Source organism: Papaver somniferum, unplaced genomic scaffold, assembly GCF_003573695.1.
Source record: "Papaver somniferum cultivar HN1 unplaced genomic scaffold, ASM357369v1 unplaced-scaffold_80, whole genome shotgun sequence".
NCBI lineage: Eukaryota > Viridiplantae > Streptophyta > Magnoliopsida > Ranunculales > Papaveraceae > Papaver > Papaver somniferum.
Genome location: NW_020650971.1, coordinates 1,680,130 through 1,706,838, shown reverse-complemented (window position 1 = coordinate 1,706,838; position 26,709 = coordinate 1,680,130). Strand labels below are relative to the sequence as shown.

Here is a 26,709-nt window from a genome sequence, read left to right as displayed (position 1 = left end):
TGACAATCCAATGGCTACCATAATTGAATCACCCAAAAATGCAGGTTGTCAGTGATAACGAGAAAGTCTTGGAAGCAATTTCTCTTCCAGTTTTAGATCTCCGAAATGATCGAATCAAGCTGCATGGAGACAACACTAAAAACTTTATATTATGCATTAATAGTATTTGTAGTATTAACCTAATCCCAGTAGTTAAGAATCATATAGCTTGCAAATCTAGCAACTAAGAGTCTTAACTTGTCTGTTTTTTGTAAATGGTATCCTCAAACTCTCAAAAAAATTCTGCCAACTCTAGTAAGACAAGAGGGAAACAATATCATTGTCATGTAACTTGCAGAGTTACCTCCTGTTTCTTTTATTAGAAAAAAAAGTGCAATTTCCATTGAAATAAATATTTTATATGTGAGCATGGAGAAGACGCGCAAGCCTTAGATGTTTTCTTACAAGCTTATTATAGGGGCGGCATGTTTTATTAGAGGGGCGGCAGTGTGATAGTAATGTCTCTTTAGTTGGTTAGGGGATGTCCTAAAGGGGATGTAAATTGACTAGGTTACCCTCCCCATTTTTTAACCTAAATCAAAATTAAATTGAAAATTTGTTTTCTTTCTTCTTCTCTTCTCCTCCTCCCATCAACCATAACCTCCATTAAAACTCAAAATTTCATCGTCTTCGATTAATCGACAATTCGAAAATTAATCAAGTGTAGTGTAATGACTTATATAAAGTATGTTTTGAAAAATTCAATTAGGGTTTAGTTTATCTTGTTCGATTTAAGTTTAATTTCTATCAAAAATTAGGGTTTTAGATGAAAATTGAAATTAAAGTTTCTGGGTTTATGTGAGTTACGATTGATTTTAACTCTATTACGAACCGTAATTGGAGATTTTGATGTTGTTACGGTTGGTAATGTTCAACTACCAACCATATGTTCTTGTATCTTAGAATTTTATTCAGTTACGGTTGGTATCGAGCATTTGGTTACCAACCGTAACTGAGTTACGGTTGGTATCAAGCATTTAGTTACCAACCATAACTGGTTTTACAATTGGGTTTTCCCCAAATTTAACCAGTTACGGTTGGTAGTTCATCTTTTACGAACCGTAACTATGAATTACGGTTGGTTACGAGCAAAATGCCAACCGTAATTAGCTCTGAAAATGTAAGAAATTGATTTTTTTTTTACGTATTTGAGCAACAAAAAGCTAGTTGGGACTAATTTAGAAGTATACCTGGTCATTTTCAAGCATTGAGTTTTACTTTGTTGGTTAATTTCTTCAATTGATTGAGATTGACCTTCATTTTGGGTTAAAACTTCTCTACCATCTCCAAACTTTTTTTTTTTAAAACTCTAAAATCTGATTTTGTTTTGATTTTGAGTTAATATAAGTGAAATTAATCATTAACATTAAACTTGATTATCATCACTAAACTAGGTTATCAATTATGAGGATTAATTTGTCATTTCCAATTTTTTAATAAGGGACATCTTAAATAATCATGTAATGATCCTTTTTGTCCTATTGAAATGCCGCCCCTATACTAAGGTTGTTTTCTTAACCTATATATTGATTCATGATGATGTTTTTGTATTTAGTCTACTCATAGTGAAAAGTTTATTGTATTCTCTAGTCAAAATTATTACTCAACCAGCATCCTACACCTGCTAAAACTTGCGTAATATGGTTTTAGTGTAATTAAAAATTTCTTTAGCAAAAAAAGAAAGAAAAAAAATTCAAAGACAACGTGACGGAGAAAGCTTAAAACAAATATTTGCTGCTTTGAATAAGAGATAAGTGAAAATTGGAGAAAGGGTTCTTGACTAATCACACATCAGAAGATTACTTTCAAATGGCTTTTTTAGTAAATTATTGTGATGTTGTGTATAGTGGTGGCCGAAGGAGGAAATTAATGTTGACTAGGTCAAGCTATTGCTTGATTCCAAAATTATAAACATTTATTTGAAGATCACCGGATACGTTTTTTGCGACTCTTACACGTAAGCATCATATAGAAAAAGTTTCCGTATAACGGTTAATTTACGGTATATTTATTATCCGAACGCAATTCTATCAGCAGTAAGAACAGGGCCGATTATAATTGAGTGTACCTAAATCGATTAACTACCATTTTTAGTTGATATCTAGTTACTGCTTGAGAACATCTCACCGTTTGCAGCACCAAGAAAATCAAATCAACTTTTGTTCTTCTCCTTCTGTAAAGAGGCAAGTCAACTAAGTAGTTAATGGGGTTTGTTTTTCTCTTTTATGAGTGTTGGTTTGAGCTGTTAATGATTCAATAAGCTTCCATGAAAATTAAATATAAGGGAATTATTGTGGAGGTTTGAAACCCCGGTAAATGAGATCTAACACACCGTGGTCGTTCACATGTTCAGAAACTCGTCCTAAAAGATTCTTGTTTTAGCTCCTTGTTTGAAAACTGAGATCCTAAATTAATTTTAATAATAACTGAATTTCGTTGCTCCAATATCTATAAGGCAGTCATGTGGATGATTTATTCGGGAAACGGAGTGCAAGATATGGAGAAGGCAGTTTTTAGAGCGATTCTATGTTATTTATTAGATGCACAACGGATAGTGACAAAAGCATTCTGCCACCTTTAGATCTCGTTAACTTGTACTCTAATCTGTCTTTGTTTTTTCTTTTTTTTTATAAAGTCTAATGAGACTCGCAAACTAACAAATTTTCTTATTATATATCTACCGAGGGACTAGCAAGTAAGTAGAATGGATGGATAAATAATCAAATACGTCCCATCGAATCTCAAGTTGAGACCATGTCTCAAATTGAGTCGATCGTCCCAAATACCACCGAGCAAAAAGGATTATTAATGTTAATTAAGTTATTTTGTATTTTTATATATAACAGGTCCCACTTAACCAAAATAAACATTTGATTATATAAAATAGGACCCACCAGTTATAATTGCTCATACATTAAAGTGGTCTGCAAGTTAAGTTTGCCGGACGAATGTGAGAAATCATGTTTATCCGTCCAGGCCAGTACAAGAAAAATAAGCAAAAACACCTACTGTTCCCCTCGCATGAAACATTTCCAGTGCACTAACTACCAAGTCATCTTTTCTTATTAAATTATCGGGAGCGTTTTTTCACTTTTCATGAGTTCTATTCATCAATTTCTCATCATTTGCATTGCTGTTATTGTTAACTACATATCATACATTTCTCAGTTCTTTAATGTCAAAGATCCTAGTACAAGTTTATTCACCTATAGTCTCACCATTTTATTAAGAAATTCAATTTTTCCACATGTTTAGCATAGAAACAGCGATATTACTAAAATTAGCCCTGAATCTTCTCAGAGTTTCATAAACCATTACAAGAGTTTAAACATTCGAAACACTGAGTACCAAAATCCCCAACATTCAAATTCTAATTACAACATTCAAAATACCACTAATCAAACTCCATTTACCACAGGACTACCAATTGTTCATCAGAAAACCTCCAAGACCACTACTTGTTTAACCCTTACCAGCAACAACTATACAAGCACAGAAACCAAAAAAGTTGCAAACAAAGCCGATTGATTATCCTTAAGAAGCAAAAAGAAACTTACCACCATCAACAACAACAGATTTAAGAAGTTTGGGATAAGGGGAAGTTACCAGAAGAGCCATTTCATAAAAAACTTGCTAACTGTTTTTAGGCTTTATGCTCAACCTGAAAATATGGCCTCTTCTAGTAACTCTGCAGTGTTCACCACAACTCATCTCATTCATCCTCTTCACAGCATTCACTATCTGATGGAGCATGCGAAGTTCCACTGGAGTATGAAGCATCATCCCTATCTTCCTCATTTTCATCATCTGAATCAGGTACATTCAAACTTACTTTCAATCTTTCTGATTCACCCTCATTCATGGTTCTTGAGAAGATCTTGGGGTTGGAAATTTCATACTCAAATCGGCTCCTTAAATGCTTCTTATCATACACCATTCTTCCATGATTGTCCTCTTCTTGACCCCCATAAGCATCTGAGTCCAAATCACTGGTCTCCATCTCTCCCTCAGCCTCAAACCCATCAGTTGACTCAGAATCACTTTCAGTTACACTTCCATACTTGGGTGCCTTTGCTTGTTTCTCCGCTTGCTTCTCCTCCCACTCTTCATCTTTTCTCTCTCGCCTCTCAAAATATTTTGGCATCCATGCATCATACAATCTCTCAAGCCTTCTCTCTTCTCGTTCTCGTTCTCGAGCAGCCTTCTCTTCCTCCCTTTGTTGGATTTGAAGTTGCAACTGCCGATCGATCTCAGATCGCACATCCTCCTGTAGCTTCTGTAACTCTGCAGTCCTTAGTGAAGAAAGAAGAGCTTTGGCTTGTGTATATTCTGGTGAATCTGGAGATGCAGCAGATGACAGTATAGGAGACTCTTCAGGAACTCCCACAACCCCTACACTCTGAGAAGACTTGTCGACCATTTTTTAGACTTTCTAAATTCTCCCTAAACCTTTCCTTTTCTGTTGATAGAAAGATAATTTTCTGCTTTGAATATGCTAATTACCCCCAAAAACCACCTTTTAAAGCCCTCACGATACCTATTCATTTCCATTTAAGGCGCTTGGTTAAGCGTCATGTCGCTTTTTTTACCACGCCTCTTCAAAGCCATGCGTCTGATTTTACCCATCCAAATCATAACTATCCTATCAAGATGTATTTTCAACACCTAATCTTCATTAAGACCTTTACTTCCTTTGGATTTGCCATTAAGGGAGTATCTGTTGGGTTACCAAACTTTGATATTTATCTTTGGGGTCTAATTAACACTTTATGTTTTATGCAGACTAGGAGATGTCATCACCAGTTGGGAGGCTTCACCGCAACCTGGGGCATATTAGACAGAAACGTCTTTAGTCTATTCATCAAACCTAACCACCCAGCAAGCACAAAAAATCTTCCCCCTTACCACCCATCCAGACAAAAAACAAATCCCCCCTTTTCTACCATTATTATGTTTGGCAGTTGTTGTAGTAGTTTCAATGCGGTAAATAAGGTGTTCGTTGCTCGGACTTGAAAAGAAAACAATTTTTAGACTTAATAAAAAATTAAAGATAAAACAAATTAAATTCAAGGTGATATAAATATTATGGAAAGACCAGGGGTTAGGATTTCACCATTCACCAAAATTCATGTGATTCAATAATATATTATCATGCAATTCTAGACGTTATAATTCAAATCAAAAACAATTGTGATTCTAATCATTGCCTAAATCAGATTTTCAAAACATCCATTGTTAATCGCAAGCATGAAATATCAAAAGCAATAAACCAAGCATATTACATCAAGAGAAAACACAATTAATTAATAAAAATCATTTATTCAATTTTCATTCGGTGCAATTAATCATAAAAAGATTGCATAAATAAATTTAAATGAATTTTACCACATAACTTTTGGAAAAATGGCTTCCTCCATCACCCCTGGGATTGGGTTTTAGCTACTCATAATAATCATGTTCTAAAAATAAATATTTGATGCTCAAAATATGATTAAAAGAGTGATAAATATAATACAGAGAAACTACGACCCTCTTTAAGCGTCTAAAGAAGAACGATAAGACACCACTGCTGTAAATAACGATACCTCACTGCTGCTGTTGACGCTGTTGTTTTAAGACCCACAAAAGCAAGTCGTTGTCACTGTTGATAAACGACTGTCTTCTGAAGTCTGTTCTTCGTGTTCTTCGTGCTCTTTAATGGCAGCAGCAGCAGAACTCCTCCTTCCTGCAGCTCCCGTTCTTCGCTCCTCTAGCCTCTCTCTGGTCTCTGCTCGAACCCAAACCTCTTCTAAAACTTCCCAAACCTTTCTATGACGTAAACCCACTCTTATATAGCCTTCAAATCCCCCAAAAATCTCTACTAACAGCGACCATTCTTTTTATTCTTCTCCGCATGCAGTTGAGATAAAATCTCTCATGTGACTCTCTACGCGTGCTGTTAGCTATGAAATAGCAACCAAACTATTCTTAGGACTTTAACAGGACCAAATACATGTATATCTAGCGTGAAAGTCTCCCAAAAATTTCTCACAAAATATTTGAACGTGAACAGCAACATACGTGTCCTGTTTGGACTTTGATTTCTTCTCCCGGTCATTCCAGCCCAAGTTGATCGATAAAATCACTTGCATACGGTCTGTTTAGTCTTAACAGGCCTAGCCCAATTGATTCCATGGATTTAATCTCCCTCAAAACTGCCCAGAAATCCAACAGCAAGTTATCAGACGTGAATTTCAGCTTTCCCACCAAATTCCATTATTTGAACTTTGAATGTGGTGTCCCCTTAACCAGACTGGGAGTCCCTTTAGCATGTGCCTTGAAATGGGGTGCCCCTTAGTAATTAGGTTACCCCTTGATGAGTGCCAAATATTGTATATATTTATCCCTTTTTGTTGGCATTTTAACTCATCTTTTGGACATTAATTCTACATTTTATCCCATATTCTGTATTTTCATTGTTTTCAAGAATAAATATTTTTATTAATTAATTTTGCATTTTTAGGTAGTGAATAAAGTTCGGATGAGTCGCGGAGCGAAAAGAGCAGAAAAGTAGTGAAAAGCTGGGAGAAATTACGCAAGGAAGCCGCGAAGAATGGTGCGCACCTCATTTTCTACACACAAAAGCGCCTCCGTCCTCAGCCATCAGATCATTTCTCAGAAGCATCCGACGGTCGCTCCTTGCTGAGCATCAAAATCTGATGTCTCTGCCAAGCACCACAGCGCCGAAATTCCAAGCCTTCAGATTAGATGGTAGTTGAATCCAACGGTCGCTCCCTTGCTGTGCATCAAAGTTTGATATCTCCGCCTAACACTACAGTACCTAACTCCATCAAGTACCGTTTATTTTGTTGTATCATATAATCCAACGGTCGCTCATCGCTTACCTCCGCATCACCGTCCGATCTACCTACCATCTCCGCATCTCGCAGCTCAGAGTCACAGAACATCAAGACTCGATGCATTCGCCTTACACCCTAGTACCCGAGCCCATCCACCTAACCCAAACACACCCCCTACCCCAAACACAGTCGAGCCATACCCTCTCCACCATCTTCTCCACAGAACCACCGTACATCACCACCTTCTCCACCTCTGCCACCAACTCACTGCCACCACCACACCTCCACCATCATCACCCTATCACCCAACAACCAATACCCTCTACTCCCATCTCCCTAGTCCATCTAATTTCTCAATTTTTGCACATTCTCTTTCAGAAACCCTAGGCGTGCAAAATTGATAAATTGGGTTGAGCTAGAGTGAAATTGAAGGCATGGAGTGATACAGGGGAGTCAGAGAAGGGATGGGTCGGCATCAATTGGACGTTTAGATGAGCTAATTTTAACTGTTGAAATTTGGGGATTTTTCTATAAACCCTAATTTTATAATTTTTGAGAAATTTGGGTCTGTGACTATAAATAGCACTATGGGTTGTGTGTAATTTTCATGTTGGGATTAGCCTACATCCAGAACTTTCAGTTCTGCTCAGTTAGAAACTATGTTAATTTTCAGTATACTGCTCAGTTCAATTTTATGTTCATTATGTCCTGCTTAATTTCAGTTCACAGTTGTGTTGTTCTTGTTCATTGTTCCATGTTTTAAATCTTTGTTTGTTAATTTTCCTGTTAATGTGTTATGCTTATGTTCATATTCCTGTTATGCTTATGCCCAAGTTCTGTTAATGTGTTAGCCTGTATCATTTCTTGTTTTCAATTCCTGTTAGTGTTGTTTACTGTTAATGTGTGATGTTCTTGTTTACATGTTATCCTCATTGCTTTGTCACTGTTAACATAATGAAATGCTAGGCTAGATACATCTGTGATGCTTTGAACTAATTGTGCAATAGCAAGAAATCAGTGCTCATAGCAAGCTGATGATCTTGCCATTCTTGTTGTATGCTAAGGTTGTAGTATTGGTTGTGCATTGGGAGAAACTAGTGCTTATAGCAAGCTAGTTCTCTTCCCATTCTTTGAGTTTACCTCCTGAATGTTTTCTGCCTAGCCTTGCTTCATTTCAGTTTCTCCATAACCCTGCCCTTGGCCTTAGGCCTTGGTTATCTTGTTTTGTTCTTTGCTTTTGCTGCTGCCCTGTTGTATCTTTCATTTTGTTTTGTTTTTGCCTTGTTGTTTCTTCCCTGCCCTGCAACTCTGTTGCTTTTCCTGTTTGCATTGTCTTCACTGCTTGAGCAGCTGCAGCTGTTGCTGCAACTCTGTTGCTGCTGCACTGCTGTGCATTTTCCATTGCTTGCCCCTGCAGCACTTGTGCTGTATTGCTGTTGCATACCACTGCTGTTTTCCTCTGCAGCTGTTGCTGCCAATTCTTTTCCTGCTGCCACTACCAAGATGCAGCTCCACTTTGCTACCACTTCTTTTTGGCCTTGCTGTGCAACTATTTCTCCTGCACCTGCTACCCTTGCTGTGTAGCTGCAGTGCAGCTGCAGCTGCTGCTGCCTTCCCTTTGCTGTTGCTGTCACCTTTGTCCTGACTTGTGCAGTCTTGCTACACCTACTGCTGCTGTTGCTGCAACTGCAAGTTGCTGCTGCTGTGGTCACTTCTTCTGCTGCCAAGCCAAGTCCAATTCCTCCCCAAAGGCCTAGCTAAAGACCAAATCCAACTGAGCCCAATTCAAATCAGTGAAACCCAAAGGCCCAGATTCTTGACTAAACCAAAAGCCCAAGGTCTAGTTCACTGAGGCCCATTTCACTAAGGCTCAAAGCCCAGTTTAGGTTAAGGTTAAGACCCAATCCAATTCAGGCTTAATCAAAAGCCTAAGTTTAAGGCCCAAAGCCCATTTGCACTTCAAAGACCAAACTGAGCCCAAGCTCAGTTCTTTTTATTTTGAACAAACCCATTAGTACATTAAGCCCAATAGTTCCAAAGGGGTATTCTAAGCCCAAAGCAAATCTAGGAACCCAAATAGCTAAAACACTTCCGAAACACACCCGATCTCTGTGGATCGACCCGTACTTGCACGAGCTACAACTGACGACCGTGCACTTGCGGTATTACTGTAGGCCCGTTTTCATCGCATCATTTCTAGACACCTTTCCGGACCTGCCAAGTTTTTGGCGCCGCTGCCGGGGATTGGTGCTGTGTTTTATCTGTGTTTTTATTAGCTATTTTGTATTCCATTTCATAGCATTTGCATCTGCATCTGCTTCATTTCATTTGCTGTTGGACCTGCTGATTCTGAACCTGTTTTTCCTCTGCTGGGACGCCACCAAGGAAAAGAACCAAAACCCAACTGGGTTTTTGCAACAATATCAGAGCAGCTGGGCTGTGCTTCAAAGGTAAGCCTAAACCCATTCCATTTAAGAGAACCCAACCTGTGGGCTTCCAAAATTATTTAATTGTGGGCTTGTAATAATTAACCCAATTTTTTGGGCTTTTTATTTCTCTATTTTGGGTTTGTAATAATTTATTTTTGGGCTTGTTTGTTTAATTTGTGGGCTTGTATTTATTTTGTGGGCTTGTTTAAATTCTTTCATTGGACTTGTATTTTGGACTCTGGGTTTAAACCCAGCTGAGCTTATAACTGATTGTGGACTTGTAAGTGGACCTCGAAACCAAAGTTTTAAAACAAACGTCGGGCCTTGACCAACTGGGCCAAATTAAACTTTCAAAATTTAAAACTTGGATTTTCGTAGGCCGCAGCCTTCATTCCATTTCATTAGAGGCTTGCACAGTGGGCTTGCTCCCGTTTCAAAAACCAAATTTTATTTTCTTAATTTTATTTTCTTAAAAAAAATATATAATAAAAAAAAATTCTACTTTGCTCCCATTTTAAACCAAACTTTTCTTTTATAGCCCATCAAAACCAAAATTTTCCCATAAACCAAATTTTTAAAATTCTCCCATTTTAAACCAAATTTTCAAATGTCTCCCACCAAAACCAAATTTTTCCCAAAAATCCAAACCCTTTAAAAAAAGAAAACCAAATTTTGGGCTTTGTAACATAGTTACTTAGCTTTTGAGTCAATCATGTCTGGATTTTGGTCTGCTCCTGGAGATGGAAATAAAACTCTTAGAGAACTTGCTTATGGACAAACTTCACGTTATGAACCTCCCATAGACCATGATGTCAATAGTCATAGGAATTATTTTGGACATTTTCAAAGTCCCGAGCCGCAATACATGAACCCTAATGACTATTCATACATGCATCATTCATCGCAACGTGAAAATGAACATTTTGCTAGTGCCTCACTCACCCAGTCATCACTTATGGATCAATTAGAAGCTCGAATCACAACTTTAGAAATGCAATCACATGAGGAACCTTTCACATCTAATTTTCTTAGGCAACCTGAAATCTATGCATGTCCCGCATGTGGTAGTTTAGACCACCCTGTTGAGCATTGTCATATTTTGCATAATTTTAGACCATCAAGAGAAAATCCAATGTATGAAATGCCCATGAATTGTGAGAATGGTAGTCATTGGGACCATAATCAATCCTTTGAGGGTTGCGATCAATATTTTGTAGACCCTAATGACCATGCATACATGTACCAGTCACCACAATTTGAACATGAAGAATTTTGTACTCCCATGAATTTAGACTCCACCACAGAAGCTTTAAGACTCTGTAAGCAAGATTATGATAGATCTACAGCACGAATTCATGCACATTTAGATCAGATTTTGCTTCACCGACAAAAGGAGGAAATTCATGAGGAAATGTATGTTGTCCCTAATGAAGTGTCTAGCCCCAATCATGTAAATAATGTTGAATATGAACCTAATTTAGAGGAGCATGAATCGACTAATGACACCACCACTGTTAATGAGGACCAATATGCATGCTACCATGATGATGATTATGATGATTATGATGATATGTTAGAAGAACATGAAAATATTGTGGAACCTGTTGGTTCAATAACATATGGCTTCTCGCCCTCGACCTTCATGAATGTTGTTCTTTCTAATACTCATTGTAATTCATATGATTTTGATATTGACATGGGATTCGTACAATTATTCTGTGAAGATGAGCATGACATAGGAATAGTTGAATCTTCTGTAGACACTAATATGCATGAAAATATATTTGATGTGTCTGATTCTCTACCTAGGTCACTTTGTGATATTTCTCCTGATTTTCCAATGCATGAGAATAAATTTGTTGATGATGTTGATGATTCTGAGTGTGAACTTGCTAATTTGATTGATGATTGTGAGCATGATGTGACATGTGTAGATGATTTAGGAGATTTTGATTTGATTAATAATGATATGCCTATTCTCCTACATGAGTCACAGTCTGTTGGCCTTCCACCCAACCTAGATTTGGTTTGTACCAATATTGTAAAACCAATTTTTCTGAAAATTCCTAACCTAGGTTTGGAACTGTGTGCTTCCCAAGTCCTCTTGGACTATTTTGCTTCCAAATATAATACATTTGAGGAACCACAGTTGGAAATTGCATGTTTGCCCGTCCCTAGCACAGTTCATTTCGAGCTAGACCTTTTGCATGATGAACCCCCGAAACTGAGCGATTTTGTTTTCAAAACTATATCTTCTGTAAAATCCAGGTTTGGGGGTAGCTCATTCTGTTTCACAGTTTCACTTGCATTTCTTTCCTATTATTATTGTGTGAAGCTGTTGAAATGTCTACACTTTGTCTTTTGGGTTGATCCTCAACTCTTTAGATTGTTAGTGTATGGTGAATATTTTTGTATATAATCCAGTAGATAAAATTTTAAAAAACCCTTTTGTTCATTTTGTATATATTTTTCTAATCCAATATGATCTCGGCTGAAATATGTTGGATTGTTTGCCTTGAATAACGGAGTTTTAATTCTGCTTTCGCCGAAATCGGGTATTCTCTCTCCTTTTACTCTACTCAGCATGTCCCTTTCCATATGTTGCATTTTAATCCTTTCCATATTTTGAAACATTGAGGACAATGTTTAGTTTAGGTTTGGGGGTATAGAGTAGATGCCACGATAATATGCTATAATTGAAAACGAACTCCTTCTTCTTTTGAAAAAAATTGAAAAATTCCAAAAAAAATTAAAAAAAAAAAAATTCAAAATTCAAAAAAAATTAAAAAATGAAAAAAATCATAAAAATGGAGCTCATTTACCTTGAAATGTTGACTCTTGTGCAAATATGTATTTTATTAGGAGTCTTAGTCTAGATATTTAGGCACCCTGATTCTAGCACAATTCACATAGTGATAAGAAATTTGCACGCGCACGATCTACCAATACATGTATGGCCTCGATCTTCAAGGTGTTGGATAGGAAGTCACGATTGCCAATCACTTTAGAATACTGAACGAAACTGACTAGCTTGTTCTTTGGTTGGTTGGGATAGAAGATGGAGGTTACATTAAGAAAAACAACCATCGAATTTAACTGGGTGCATCAAAAAGGGCTACCTCTTGCAAAGTGTCATGTAATTTTTTATTTCCTTTTGTATTTATCAAAAGTGTTTCTTTGTAAAAAAAAAAAAAAAAAAAAAAAAAAAAAAAAAAAAAACGATGTATATATTCAGAAAAAAATCAGAAAAATACCAAAAAAATCAAGTATTTATCAATTCCATCATCTCTTGTTCCAAAAATAAAAAGAGATTTGTCAATGTAAATAAGAGTCATGTAAAGAGTTATTTTTGTTGTTTTGTTGTAATAAGCAAGGAGGGTGTATGCCATTGATGTACAACGCGAGAAATTGTGAAATACCTCCAACTCATTCACAATTCTCGTAAAGTCCGGACAGCTAGCTAGATTTCGACCTCAGTTCTTAGCCTGAGAAACTATCTCTTGGTGATTAGTAGTCATGACTTCAGATCTTTCTTTACACATGTGTAGATACACTTTACACTCTTATCACATGTCCTTATTTGTTATCAGTGCTAGGATTGTGCCTTCGATAGCTAGATTGACATCTCCATTTTGCTGTGAGCTTTAACTGTTTTGCACATGTCACGTTTGATGGAATCTGAGCTTATATTTTTTCCTTAGGTTTTGTAGGCACACCTCTGGTAAACCTTCACGAGACTTCAACTCGTCCACTAGGGACACTTAGTGGTTTAAAAGGCTTAGTGCATACGCTAAATGCATTCGAGAGACCAGCGACAGTGGTATAGTTAGGATTTCCTTAGTTTTGTTTTACTTGAGGACAAGTAAAATTCAGGTTTGGGGGTATTTGATGAGTGCCAAATATTGTATATATTTATCCCTTTTTGTTGGCATTTTAACTCATCTTTTGGACATTAATTCTACATTTTATCCCATATTCTGTATTTTCATTGTTTTCAAGAATAAATATTTTTATTAATTAATTTTGCATTTTTAGGTAGTGAATAAAGTTCGGATGAGTCGCGGAGCGAAAAGAGCAGAAAAGTAGTGAAAAGCTGGGAGAAATTACGCAAGGAAGCCGCGAAGAATGGTGCGCACAACCTCATTTTCTACACACAAAAGCGCCTCCGTCCTCAGCCATCAGATCATTTCTCAGAAGCATCCGACGGTCGCTCCTTGCTGAGCATCAAAATCTGATGTCTCTGCCAAGCACCACAGCGCCGAAATTCCAAGCCTTCAGATTAGATGGTAGTTGAATCCAACGGTCGCTCCCTTGCTGTGCATCAAAGTTTGATATCTCCGCCTAACACTACAGTACCTAACTCCATCAAGTACCGTTTATTTTGTTGTATCATATAATCCAACGGTCGCTCATCGCTTACCTCCGCATCACCGTCCGATCTACCTACCATCTCCGCATCTCGCAGCTCAGAGTCACAGAACATCAAGACTCGATGCATTCGCCTTACACCCTAGTACCCGAGCCCATCCACCTAACCCAAACACACCCCTTACCCCAAACACAGTCGAGCCATACCCTCTCCACCATCTTCTCCACAGAACCACCGTACCCCACCACCTTCTCCACCTCTGCCACCAACTCACTGCCACCACCACACCTCCACCATCATCACCCTATCACCCAACAACCAATACCCTCTACTCCCATCTCCCTAGTCCATCTAATTTCTCAATTTTTGCACATTCTCTTTCAGAAACCCTAGGCGTGCAAAATTGATAAATTGGGTTGAGCTAGAGTGAAATTGAAGGCATGGAGTGATACAGGGGAGTCAGAGAAGGGATGGGTCGGCATCAATTGGACGTTTAGGTGAGCTAATTTTAACTGTTGAAATTTGGGGATTTTTCTATAAACCCTAATTTTATAATTTTTGAGAAATTTGGGTCTGTGACTATAAATAGCACTATGGGTTGTGTGTAATTTTCATGTTGGGATTAGCCTACATCCAGAACTTTCAGTTCTGCTCAGTTAGAAACTATGTTAATTTTCAGTATACTGCTCAGTTCAATTTTATGTTCATTATGTCCTGCTTAATTTCAGTTCACAGTTGTGTTGTTCTTGTTCATTGTTCCATGTTTTAAATCTTTGTTTGTTAATTTTCCTGTTAATGTGTTATGCTTATGTTCATATTCCTGTTATGCTTATGCCCAAGTTCTGTTAATGTGTTAGCCTGTATCATTTCTTGTTTTCAATTCCTGTTAGTGTTGTTTACTGTTAATGTGTGATGTTCTTGTTTACATGTTATCCTCATTGCTTTGTCACTGTTAACATAATGAAATGCTAGGCTAGATACATCTGTGATGCTTTGAACTAATTGTGCAATGGCAAGAAATCAGTGCTCATAGCAAGCTGATGATCTTGCCATTCTTGTTGTATGCTAAGGTTGTAGTATTGGTTGTGCATTGGGAGAAACTAGTGCTTATAGCAAGCTAGTTCTCTTCCCATTCTTTGAGTTTACCTCCTGAATGTTTTCTGCCTAGCCTTGCTTCATTTCAGTTTCTCCATAACCCTGCCCTTGGCCTTAGGCCTTGGTTATCTTGTTTTGTTCTTTGCTTTTGCTGCTGCCCTGTTGTATCTTTCATTTTGTTTTGTTTTTGCCTTGTTGTTTCTTCCCTGCCCTGCAACTCTGTTGCTTTTCCTGTTTGCATTGTCTTCACTGCTTGAGCAGCTGCAGCTGTTGCTGCAACTCTGTTGCTGCTGCACTGCTGTGCATTTTCCATTGCTTGCCCCTGCAGCACTTGTGCTGTATTGCTGTTGCATACCACTGCTGTTTTCCTCTGCAGCTGTTGCTGCCAATTCTTTTCCTGCTGCCACTACCAAGCTGCAGCTCCACTTTGCTACCACTTCTTTTTGGCCTTGCTGTGCAACTATTTCTCCTGCACCTGCTACCCTTGTTGTGTAGCTGCAGTGCAGCTGCAGCTGCTGCTGCCTTCCCTTTGCTGTTGCTGTCACCTTTGTCCTGACTTGTGCAGTCTTGCTACACCTACTGCTGCTGTTGCTGCAACTGCAAGTTGCTGCTGCTGTGGTCACTTCTTCTGCTGCCAAGCCAAGTCCAATTCCTCCCCAAAGGCCTAGCTAAAGACCAAATCCAACTGAGCCCAATTCAAATCAGTGAAACCCAAAGGCCCAGATTCTTGACTAAACCAAAAGCCCAAGGTCTAGTTCACTGAGGCCCATTTCACTAAGGCTCAAAGCCCAGTTTAGGTTGAGGTTAAGACCCAATCCAATTCAGGCTTAATCAAAAGCCTAAGTTTAAGGCCCAAAGCCCATTTGCACTTCAAAGACCAAACTGAGCCCAAGCTCAGTTCTTTTTATTTTGAACAAACCCATTAGTACATTAAGCCCAATAGTTCCAAAGGGGTATTCTAAGCCCAAAGCAAATCTAGGAACCCAAATAGCTAAAACACTTCCGAAACACACCCGATCTCTGTGGATCGACCCGTACTTGCACGAGCTACAACTGACGACCGTGCACTTGCGGTATTACTGTAGGCCCGTTTTCATCGCATCATTTCTAGACACCTTTCCGGACCTGCCACCCCTTATCCAAAATCAAGGGTCCGTATAGCAAGTGTCCTCTGGGGAATTTTCCGCACTTTTTTCGGGGTTCCTCCGGAGTATTTCTGGGGTACTTCCGGTACACTTCTGGGGCGCTTCCGGCACTCTATCAGCGGAGGTCCAAACGCCGCATTTTCAGCCAATTTCGCCGCAAATCCTTATTCTTCTAAAAACACCTACAAATAAATAAAATAACCAAATAAGTATAGAATCGAGCACTAACACTATATACAATAGAGATATATTAGACACATAAATGCGTCTATCAGCAGTTTACATCATCACCTCAACGTCATCATGAATAATGACAAACAAAATAAATACTCAACAACCCATATCCATGTCACCTATCCTCAATCCAATCTGTCTCAAATGTTCCAGCAAGGTACTATTAGCCACATCCTCTTGTGGCTCTCCCCCCATAATACTCATGTGAATACCTTGGTTCGAAGACAAACTCAAAAGCATGGTAACGATAGTGACATTCCATATGTCAAACCTCTCACCCAAAGCATAACTTGCAGCTTTCCAACAACAACCTTACACCAAAACTCTCCTGAAAGTTTCTCTGACTATGGTCAACAAACTTCTCATTCCTTTTTTAAGGTTCAAATTCAAAAGAAAACAAATCCCTCCTGCATTTTCCTCTTCCACATTGCCTGTTACCTTTATCAAAAAAATATCAATAAGAGATTCTTCTCTCTATCTCTTAATTTTATAATAATTACTTGGAATTCTGATCTCAATCAAATAACATTCATATATACACATTGAATTTATACTATAAAAATCATCTCTTCTTCTGAGAATCCCCAAAACCTGAATCTTGAAATTCAAACTCTCTCAAACCAGATGTCTGAAAAATTAAATCTACCATCTTCTCTTACTAAACCAGTCTTCATCGATAAGAAAGTTGCCCTAGCAGAAGATGATACTAACTGGAAATGGTATATGGCAGGATATGTTTGTTGTGAAACTCTGATCCTAACCTCCTTTATCAGATTTTATATCTGCAGCAATTGGCCATTAGCTCAACACCCTACTGTCACTACCTTCAATGGTCAGAGGAACAAAGTTCTCATCTGCTACTTATCAGAAGAGCATTTTAACAGAATCAATTCTCAGAAACCTTGGTTCGTTTGTGGTTACCTAATGGTGCTAAAAGATGTACCAATTGAAGGTTAGACACCAAATCACCAACTTTATTTTGATGAAGAAATTATGTGGTTCATCTTGTGTAACATCCCCAATGAATGCACAGCGTTTGAAGATCTTAAGCTTCTTACTCTAAATATGGGAGAACTCATAGAAGCTCAGAATCCGTTTGGTAAACATCCTCATAAGAAGAATGTTAAAGTCTGCATTAGAATTCCAGTTCAAAAAGCTCTACCAACAGGCATTCCGCTTTTCACAAATGGTAGGAATGAACCTTTTCTTATTGAATGTAGACACATCAGAGTTCCAAGATATTTATGTACTTCCTGTCGCATCCTTGATCACAAAGATCAAAACTGCCCTGCTTGGAAACTAAAGCAAAAAAAGATTACAGATCTGGACTCTCGCTGCATTAATTACACTCTTCCGAGTGTTTCAATGTTAATGATGCCTTCAGCAGCCAAACAAGTAACTCCTCCATCTGCTAGCAACACTGACATCAATATGCAATATTCTGAGGTTATACCAGATACTCAAATGGGATCTAATGCTATTGAAGTAAGTTCCAAAGGCAAAACTGTAGCTGTTGATCAAAGAATAGAAAACACTTCTCAGAAAATTTTGTCAAACACTTTTCAAATGGGACCCTTTGTCAACAGATCCACTACCCTGAAAGTTTTTTGATGTTGGCCCTGTTCAAAAACACTCAACTCAGATGGAAAACGGATTGCCAATTATCTTAAAACAAGTTACAACTCAAAATGTTATTGTTGCTGCCTCAATTACTGGTTCTGAGTCTATTCCAAAGGGACCGATTCGCACTACCAACTCCTCAAGAAGATTAAAAACTCTGCTATCCCCAAATACCAGCTCTATAATCACCAGGGGGCAGAAAATTCGGCCGAACAAGAAGCTATAGCAAACCTCAAAAGAAAGATCAATCCAAGGTCTGATCTAAGAAAACGCACCAGAGCTAATTCCAATGTTGCTATCCTTGAGGTTATCCCTGAAGAATAAACCTCTACTGAGCCTAATTATGCTCAACTGTGCACCCCAATTACCAATTTGAGTGAATTACCAGACATAGATCTCTCCACTTGCTCCCTCAATACCCAACCTATTTTCAACTCCTTTGGTAGCTACAATTTTCCTTCTGATAGCTCCCCAGGTAGCAATGATGTCCGCAATAATTCCCCTCTCAATGCTGCCGGTTCTAGTCTCAGTTATTCCCAAAGTTCTTCTCAAAATGGTGATGGTTGCAATGCTTCTCTTGGTGGTGGATCCGGCTCTACTACTCAGGTAAATACCATACCCAACCATCCTACTCATGATAATTCAAACCCTTCCTTTAACCTCTTCCCTGTCAACAACATAAACTTAATAACATGGAACCTTAGAGGATTTGGAAAAAAATCTGCAAACAAAGAACTTAGTATGCTTTGTAGGAATATTAATCCTGATATCATTTTCCTTTCTGAAACTAAAATGGGGAAAGATATGGCAAGCATAAAACTTAAAAACATGGGCTTCCCCTACACTTGCAATGTTCCTAGTGTTGGTAGGAGTGGTGGTCTGGTTTTGGCATGGAAAAAAGAAATCCATCTGAATGTTATTTCTTCCATCTTGAGGGGAATCTATGTGACTTCAACTGACATTATCCATTCAAAAACTTGTCATATTCATTTTGTGTATGGTTAACCCAATAGTACCCTCAGACCCTCCTTCTGGGAACAACAGTGTCAACAAACTACTGCCCTCATAGATGAGCCTGTCTTTGTCATTGGTGATTTTAATACTCTTTTAGGAACAAAAGATAAGAATGGTGGTCTTGAAGTTAATGATTCTGATTTTGAACATCTAAGAAATTTTTGCTCTACTTTCAATTTGCATCATCCTGGGTTTTCTGACCCAAGATTCACTTGGTCCAATATGCAACAAGGTCCTGATTTAATTTTAGAAAGGCTAGATAGATGTTTTTTAAACCAAACTGCTGAGGACCTTTGTCCCAAATTCTGTGTTAACAATCTCCCTAGAGAGTCTTCTGATCATTGTCCCATGCATATAGCTTTTAATTATGAGGAAACTTGCATGCCTAGACATTTTCATTTCATGACTATGTGGATTGAGGATCCTACTTGCAGAAACATTATATCTAACTCTTGGTCTGTCAATGTTATAGGATCTCCAGCCTATAAAATAAAATCTAAGCTTCTTAGCGCTAAAAAAGGTCTTAGAGATTGGAACAAATCCTCTTTTGGTAATATTCAAACTGATATATCTACCATTAGGAAAGATTTGTTAGAGCTACAGATTTCTGATCCCACTGATTCTATTACTACTGCTAGACTTAAAGATAGATTAGAGTACCTTTATACCTTGGAGGAACTCTACTGGGAAGATAAGTCTAGAGAAGTATGGCTCATTGAAGGTGACAGAAACACACCTTATTTTCATAGAGTCACTCTTTTCAGGAGAAAAAGGAATGCTATCAGCTGGATCAAGGATTCCTTTAATGTTATCCTAACTGATAGAGATAGTATTGGGAATTCTTTCTTATATTATTTCAAAAATATTTACTCTTCCCAACCCCAACAATTCCAGGATGAAATTTTAAATGATCTACCTATTAAATTTTCTGCTGAGGATAATGATACTCTAAATCTCCCCCTCGCTGCTGAGGAAATAAAAAATGTTGTTTTTCAAATGGGAGGTAAAAAAGCCCCAGGACCGGATGGTTTTACAGGCTTATTTTACCAAAAACATTGGGATATTGTGGGTGAAGCTGTTGTTAATATGACCCAAACCTGCTTCAGATTAGGGCATATAGCTAAAGTCTTCAATCATACCAACATAGCTCTTATTCCCAAAGTTCCTCTAGCTAAATTATTCAGTCAATACAGACCCATAGGATTATGTAATTTCATTTACAAAATTATTTCCAAAAGTCTTGCTAACAGGCTTAAACCCTTTATGAATAACATCATATCCCAAAACCAAAGTTCCTTCATACATAAGAGGAGTATTTCTGATAATATTCTCCTTGCTAATGAAGCCATATATTATGTAAATCATAATGACAAAGTTGAGGGCACTGATGCCATTAAACTTGATATGTCAAAAGCTTATGATAAATTGGAATGGTCCTTTCTAGAAAAAGCTTTGAGAAAAATGGGACTAGCTGAAAATTGGATTAAACTCATAAATCAGTGTGTTTCTATTGTCTCATATTCTGTTCTTTTAAATGGTAGTCCTACTGGTTTCTTTCAACCTGATAGAGGTCTAAGGCAAGGGGATCCTTTATCCCCTTACCTATACATCATCTGTGCTGAGGCTCTATCTTCTTACATAAATAGTCTCCAAAGAAATGGAACTCTTAAGGGTATCAAATTTGTAAAAATGCTCCAGAAATGACTCATCTACTGTTTGATGATGATTCTCTTATTTTCTCTTCTGCTACTACTGAAAATTTTACTGTTATAAAAGGTTATTTTCAAAAGTACTGATTTCATCTGGGCAAGAAATTAATTTTGATAAATCTGGTATTCTTTTTAGTAGGAAAATCCCTGAACATAGGAAAGCCCTTTTGGCTAATATTCTGGATATCCAAAGCAGAGATTTGGGTGAGAAGTACCTTGGTGCTCCTACTATTTTCAAAGCTTCTAAAATCCAAACCCGTATGGGCATCCTTCAGGCTGTGGATGCCAGCATAACTGTTTGGCTTCACAACCTCCTCTCTCAGGCTGCTAGAACCACTTTGGTGAAACATATTGGCCAAGCTATCCCCTTATACCAGATGGGGGATTTTTGGTTACACTTCACCCAGGTACTATCTTTCCGACTTCTCTCTTTACTATTTCCTCATTTACTTATATTTTTAGTACTGTTCTTTGATTAGAAACATTGAGGACAATGTTAGATTTAAGTTTGGGGGTGGGGTAGAACTTTTTGTTACCTTTTCGTTGCAATAAATAAACTCCAGAGACTAGAAATTTATCCCTATTAAGGATGGCACTAACCAATCTAAGTGGATGGAAGCATTTTGGTTGTAGGAGTTGAGGAACCAATCTGACTAGATGGCAACATCTAAAGAGTCTATTTATAAAAGCACAGAGCTCAGGTGTTAGAAATAACATGATAGTTTCACCATATCTCGTTGAGTCCTTTTCACTTCTGTTTTTATTTTGTTTTGTTTTTAAACTATGTTTCTCTAAGTGATTAGGTGGGGCTCACGATTCAAGTTGTTACCGATGCTAGGGTGAATTAGAGTGATTGAGATACAAAAAAAAAAAAAAAAAAAAAGAAGAAGAAGAAGAGACCAGACCATCAGACCAACTGGCATAAATTCAATAAAGTCGACCACTGGAAATCTTGTATATGCCAGTTGTGTTGACCTAGAGTTAGGATTATCAATCACTGGTTCCCTTGTATATGCCAGTGTGTTGATATTAGACAGACTAGTATCTCAGTCCATTAGGATAGGTTCATTTTGGCGGAGGCCTTCAGACAGATATGAGAAACACCGTTCACCCAGTAAACATCAAAACCATCTATATTTTTCTATATCCATCTTCTTGATCTATCCATGTGATTAGCTTTGACTCCGAATATTGATGTCCATAGTGCGACTATCTGAGTAGATCTCTTTCACTTCATATGAATTTTAGTATGCTTGAGTGCAAACTCGTGTACAACAATTGGAATTTCGCATCAGGGTAATTCCTTTTGTAGTCAATAAGTATGCCAACCAAGGAGATTCTTTAGTGCCTTCCAAGGTTCTGTGTAGATAGCTAGGGTCTGGAGTATAAAGGTTTTGTGGGTATACCTCTGGTAAGCCCTCCGGAAACAACACTCCACCACTAGGGACACCTAGGGGTTTAAAGCACCCGGAGGACATTTGCTATTCGGACTCTCACTTTGGATAAGGGGTAACCTAATTACTAATGGGATCCCATTTCCAGGCAGTTTCTAATCACACCCCTACTCTGGATAAGGGGCAACCATCTTCAACATTTCAAAAATCAGGTTTTTGGCGGGAAAATAGTGCAATGAAGAATAGTTTTGGCAATCGTGATTTGGGAGAGATTTAATCGGTATTTTTGATATAAATAGATATCTTGGGTCATATAGAAGAGGTGTCGAGAGTTTGGGAACCTAAGGAGATCCAGAGAAGAAGAAATCAGAGCTTTACCAAACTCTGTTTCTGCTGCTGCTGCTGCTGAAGAAGACGAACGCGAAGAACATTGACACACGGTAAACAGTCGCAGAATAGTGTCGTTGTTTAACAGCTGAAGAACATTAAGCTGTTCAGGGCAGTCGTATTCTAGGGTCTTAAAATCAGCGACAAAGCAACAATTTTTCTGTAACAGTTCCATTGTAACAGCTGTTATGCAACACCAATACACTGTTGCAAACAGTCTGTGTTATTACTTTTCACTCTTTTGATCATCTTTTGAGCAACAAACACATATTTTGAGATCATGATTAATATGAGGAGCTAAACCCCATTGATGAGGCGATAGAGGAAGCTATTTTTCCAACAAAAAGTGGTATATTCTATTTTATCTTTTTATTTGCAATAACTATATTATTATTTTCCTTGAACTATTAATGAATATGATTTTTATTTGAGTGATTGTGATCTATTATGATGGAGTATGGTTAGTTTTAAGACTTTTGATGCTTCATGCTTGGTATTTACAATTATTACTTTTGAAAATCTACTTGTTGCAATATTTTAGAATCAAATTAAACAAGAAAATTGCATAAATATAAGTATTGGTTTAATCACTTTGAATTTGGAAAATAGTGGAATCTAGCCTCAGTGTTTCTTTTGTGATCATCTTTGATTGAGTTTGCTATAATTTTTATGTGAGTTTTCTATTTTAATTTAGAATTTAAGTCTAATTATATCCTTCACAAGTATGAGAATCAAACCACTTTTACCACTATCTATAAATCACATCAATTTTTGGCGCCGCCGACGCGGACTTGTTTTTAGGGTTTTAGATTTTAGGGTTTTAGATTTTTTTTTTTTTTTTTTGTCCCTTTTTTTTAGACAATTTTATTTTAGGGTTTGTTTATTTTATTTAAAAAAAAAAACCGTATTAGGGTTTATTATTTTTGTAATTTTTCTTTATTTTTTTGGACCTTTGGACTTTGGGACATTATTTTTTTTTATTACCCTACGGAAGGGTACTTTAAATATAAACTGTTTGCAGAGAAGGAGGACAATTACGATATTTTCTCTGCACCTTGGGTTCGTACACTAGACATCGGAGTCAGTGGCTCGAGTCGACTACAACCGATTCATCCCCCGTCTGGAACGGGAGGTAAGATTCTAAACACTCGCGAATCCCCTGTCAGCGAGTTACTGGACTCCTTCGTATGCATATATGTTGAGGACTGAAAAATTTATTTTTCTAGTAAAGGGCAAGGCCTGGCCATACAAGAAAAGGGTTCGGATTTCATCACCGTTCTCTTCTTGCCCGCTTTAGGAACACGTAACCTACGCGAACCAAAGCCTAAAATTTTGACTAGAACGAGACCGATAAGGTAACGAGCTGAACAGGAAAGTCATTCGGAAAATATTGGTTATTCTTTTAAGCATACTTCGAAGTTCTTGACGGTTTCTGTAAGTTGAACCCGTGACTGCGCCGCCTTGTAATACCGGTGAGGCCTTGGGTATCAAAGCTCCACCGAGCTTCCCTCGCCTCTATTCAACTTACGTTAACTCGGATTGATTCCAGAGGGGTTTGCTTAAATTGTAACGAATTCCCGTTCGAAGGATTAGAAGCTGGTCTAGAAACAATCTAAGTGGAGCCATCATGCTTTTTGTTTGCTAGAAATCAATAGGTTTGATTTGGTTGAGTCGGCCTTGATCTGTGTTTGCTTACCCTTCCAATTTAGAAAATTCTATTGTATGCCTGAACGTAAAAGAGACGCACTAGGTAGATTTGTTAAAGAGAAACCTAGTAGTTCGAAGCGTCTCGATTACCTTAATCTAGAAAGTCCGGCTTTTGAAGAGTCTGTTTTTGAACGTTCTTTGACTGAGGAGAGAATCCATGTTGCTCCGATAGCGCCAGAAATGGCAACTTTGAAAGCTTTGTTGAATCCAACTAGGACTACCCGTCCTTCGTGTATTAAGTTAGCTGAAACGGAGGCACCCTATGAACTGAAACCTGGGACCTTACAGATGCTCCCAATCTTTTTAGGGAAAGAAAATGAAAACCCTTATTACCATGTTAGGGATTTTGAGGAAATTTGTAGTACTCTAAGAATTAGAGGCTTAGATGATGATGCTTTGAAACTTAGGTTATTCCCATTTTCCCTGAAAGATAAGGCCAAGTCGTGGCTGTATAGTTTGGACTCCGAGTCAATTGAGACATATGAACAACTTACATCTGCCTTTTTCAATAAGTTTTTCCCTAGGCACAAAACATCGTCTATTAGGACGCAAATATGCACATTTTCACAACAAGAGGGAGAATCTTTATATAGGTATTTGGAAAGGTTCAATGATTTATTATCCCAGTGTCCTCATCATGGTTTAGAAAAGGTTAGGCTAGTTCAGATCCTTTATGAGGGTTTAGATTATTCCACAACGACCATGGTTGAGTCTCTATGCACTGGTGGATTTGAAAACCAAACTGTTGATGCGGCGATGGAATTTTTTAATGAAATCGCCGAAAAAACCCAGCAATGGGAAAATAGTAGGGCACCCCAGAAAACAATTCTTTTAAGTAGAGGAAACGTTAATAGGGTAGAAGGAGGCTATGAATCAGATGCCAAAATTGCTGCTATAGCAAAAAGGTTAGAAGCCTTAGAAGTGGGCCAGACTAGTGGTAGAGTGGAGCCTTTTTGGGAAGGCCAGAATATTGAAGAGCAGGCCAATGCTCTTTATAATAACACTAGATTTGATAACCGTCAAAAGATTGACCCATATTCAGAAACCTATAATCCTGGTTGGAGAAACCATCCGAACCTTTCGTGGTCTAAGGGCCAAAGTCAAGGTCAGTTTAGTAATTCTAATGCTCCCCCAGGTTTTGGCTATACTAAGAATCCTTCAGGACTAGCTCAGTTTCAGAATCAGTCAGATAAGAAAATCCTAAGTTTAGAGGAATCTCTCGCCTTGTTAACTCAGCAAACTGCAAAATTCCAGTTATCCGTAGAACAGAGTCTACAAGCTAGTAACAGGATAGGACAAGAAAATAGTCAGGCTATTTCCGAGTTAAAAACCCAGGTTGGTCTGATAAGTGATTCTTTGAGAGAAAAAGGTAAGTTTCCTAGTCAAACACAACCCAACCCTAGAGGAGTTCATGAATTAGGTGCAAAACCATCGAATCAATTGAATGCTGTTAGAACCCTTAGAAGTGGTAGAGTTGTAGACAATAAGGTAACCATGCCCGATAGTGAACATACTGTAGTTCACCCCTCAGGATCTCACCTCTCAGGACCAGTAGCTGAAGAGACTGATAAAGTTTCTGATGATGTGAATTCGGTTCCTGAAAGGTCTGATTTTAGGCCTAGAGCCCCATTTCCTCAGCTATTAGTACCAACAAAGAAGGAATCGAACTTTAATGACATAGTGGAGGTTTTTAAGCAAGTTACCATAAACCTTCCCTTATTAGATGCAATTAGGAAATTCCTGCTTATGCCAAGTTCCTTAAGGATATGTGTACGCGAAAGCGAAAACTTAGCGTCCATAAGAAAGCCTTTTTAGCTAGTCACGTAAGTTCAATCATTCAGAACACCACAACTCCAAAGTACAAAGACCCAGGTTCTCCTACCATTGCTTGCACAATAGGTAACTTCCGGGTAGAAAAAGCTTTACTTGACTTAGGAGCCAGTGTGAACTTACTGCCATTCCATGTATACTTACAGCTAGGACTTGGTGAAATGAAACCTACTCAGATGACACTGCAGTTAGCTGATAGGTCTGTTAAAATCCCTCGAGGTGTTATCGAGGATGTTCTTATTGAGGTCGACAAGTTTATTTATCCAGTGGATTTCGTGGTCCTAGATACCCAACCTGTCCCTGACCCAGAGAACCAGATACCTGTGATTTTAGGTCGCCCATTTTTAGCTACGTCTAATGCGATCATTAACTGTCGAAATGGTGTGATGAGTTTATCTTTTGGTAATATGACTATGGAGATGAACATTTTTAATGTCAGTAAGCAACCTCATGAGCTAGATGACACATGTGTTGAGGAGGTGAACATGATAGAAGCCTTAGTTCAGGAGTCATTACCAAACATCTTGTCTGAAGACCCATTAGAAAGTTGTCTATCCCATTTTGGTTTAGATTTTGACGACGATAGCACTATTGAACAGGTGAATGCTCTATTAGATTCTACCCCTGTGTTAGACACTGATAGATGGAAAGCTAGGTTCGAACCGTTACCAGTTTCTGAGACTACCCTAATTCCTTCTTTAGAAGAGCCCCCAAAGTTGGACCTTAAACCACTACCCGATACTCTAAAGTATGTGTTTTTAGGCCCATCTGAGACTTTACCTGTGATTGTAGCTTCCAATTTGGATAGTGATCAGGAAAGTAGGCTAGTAAATGTACTTCAAGACAATAAGGAAGCTTTAGGGTGGACTATAGCAGACATTAAGGGTATAAGTCCTAC

At 38.0% G+C, this 26,709-nt stretch overlaps 1 pseudogene; it reads right to left on the bottom strand.

The window, feature by feature from the left end:
• Positions 1-24,525: 24,525 nt before the first annotated feature.
• LOC113345102 lies at positions 24,526-24,625 on the bottom strand (annotated as a pseudogene).
• Between the last annotated feature and the right edge of the window lie 2,084 nt (positions 24,626-26,709).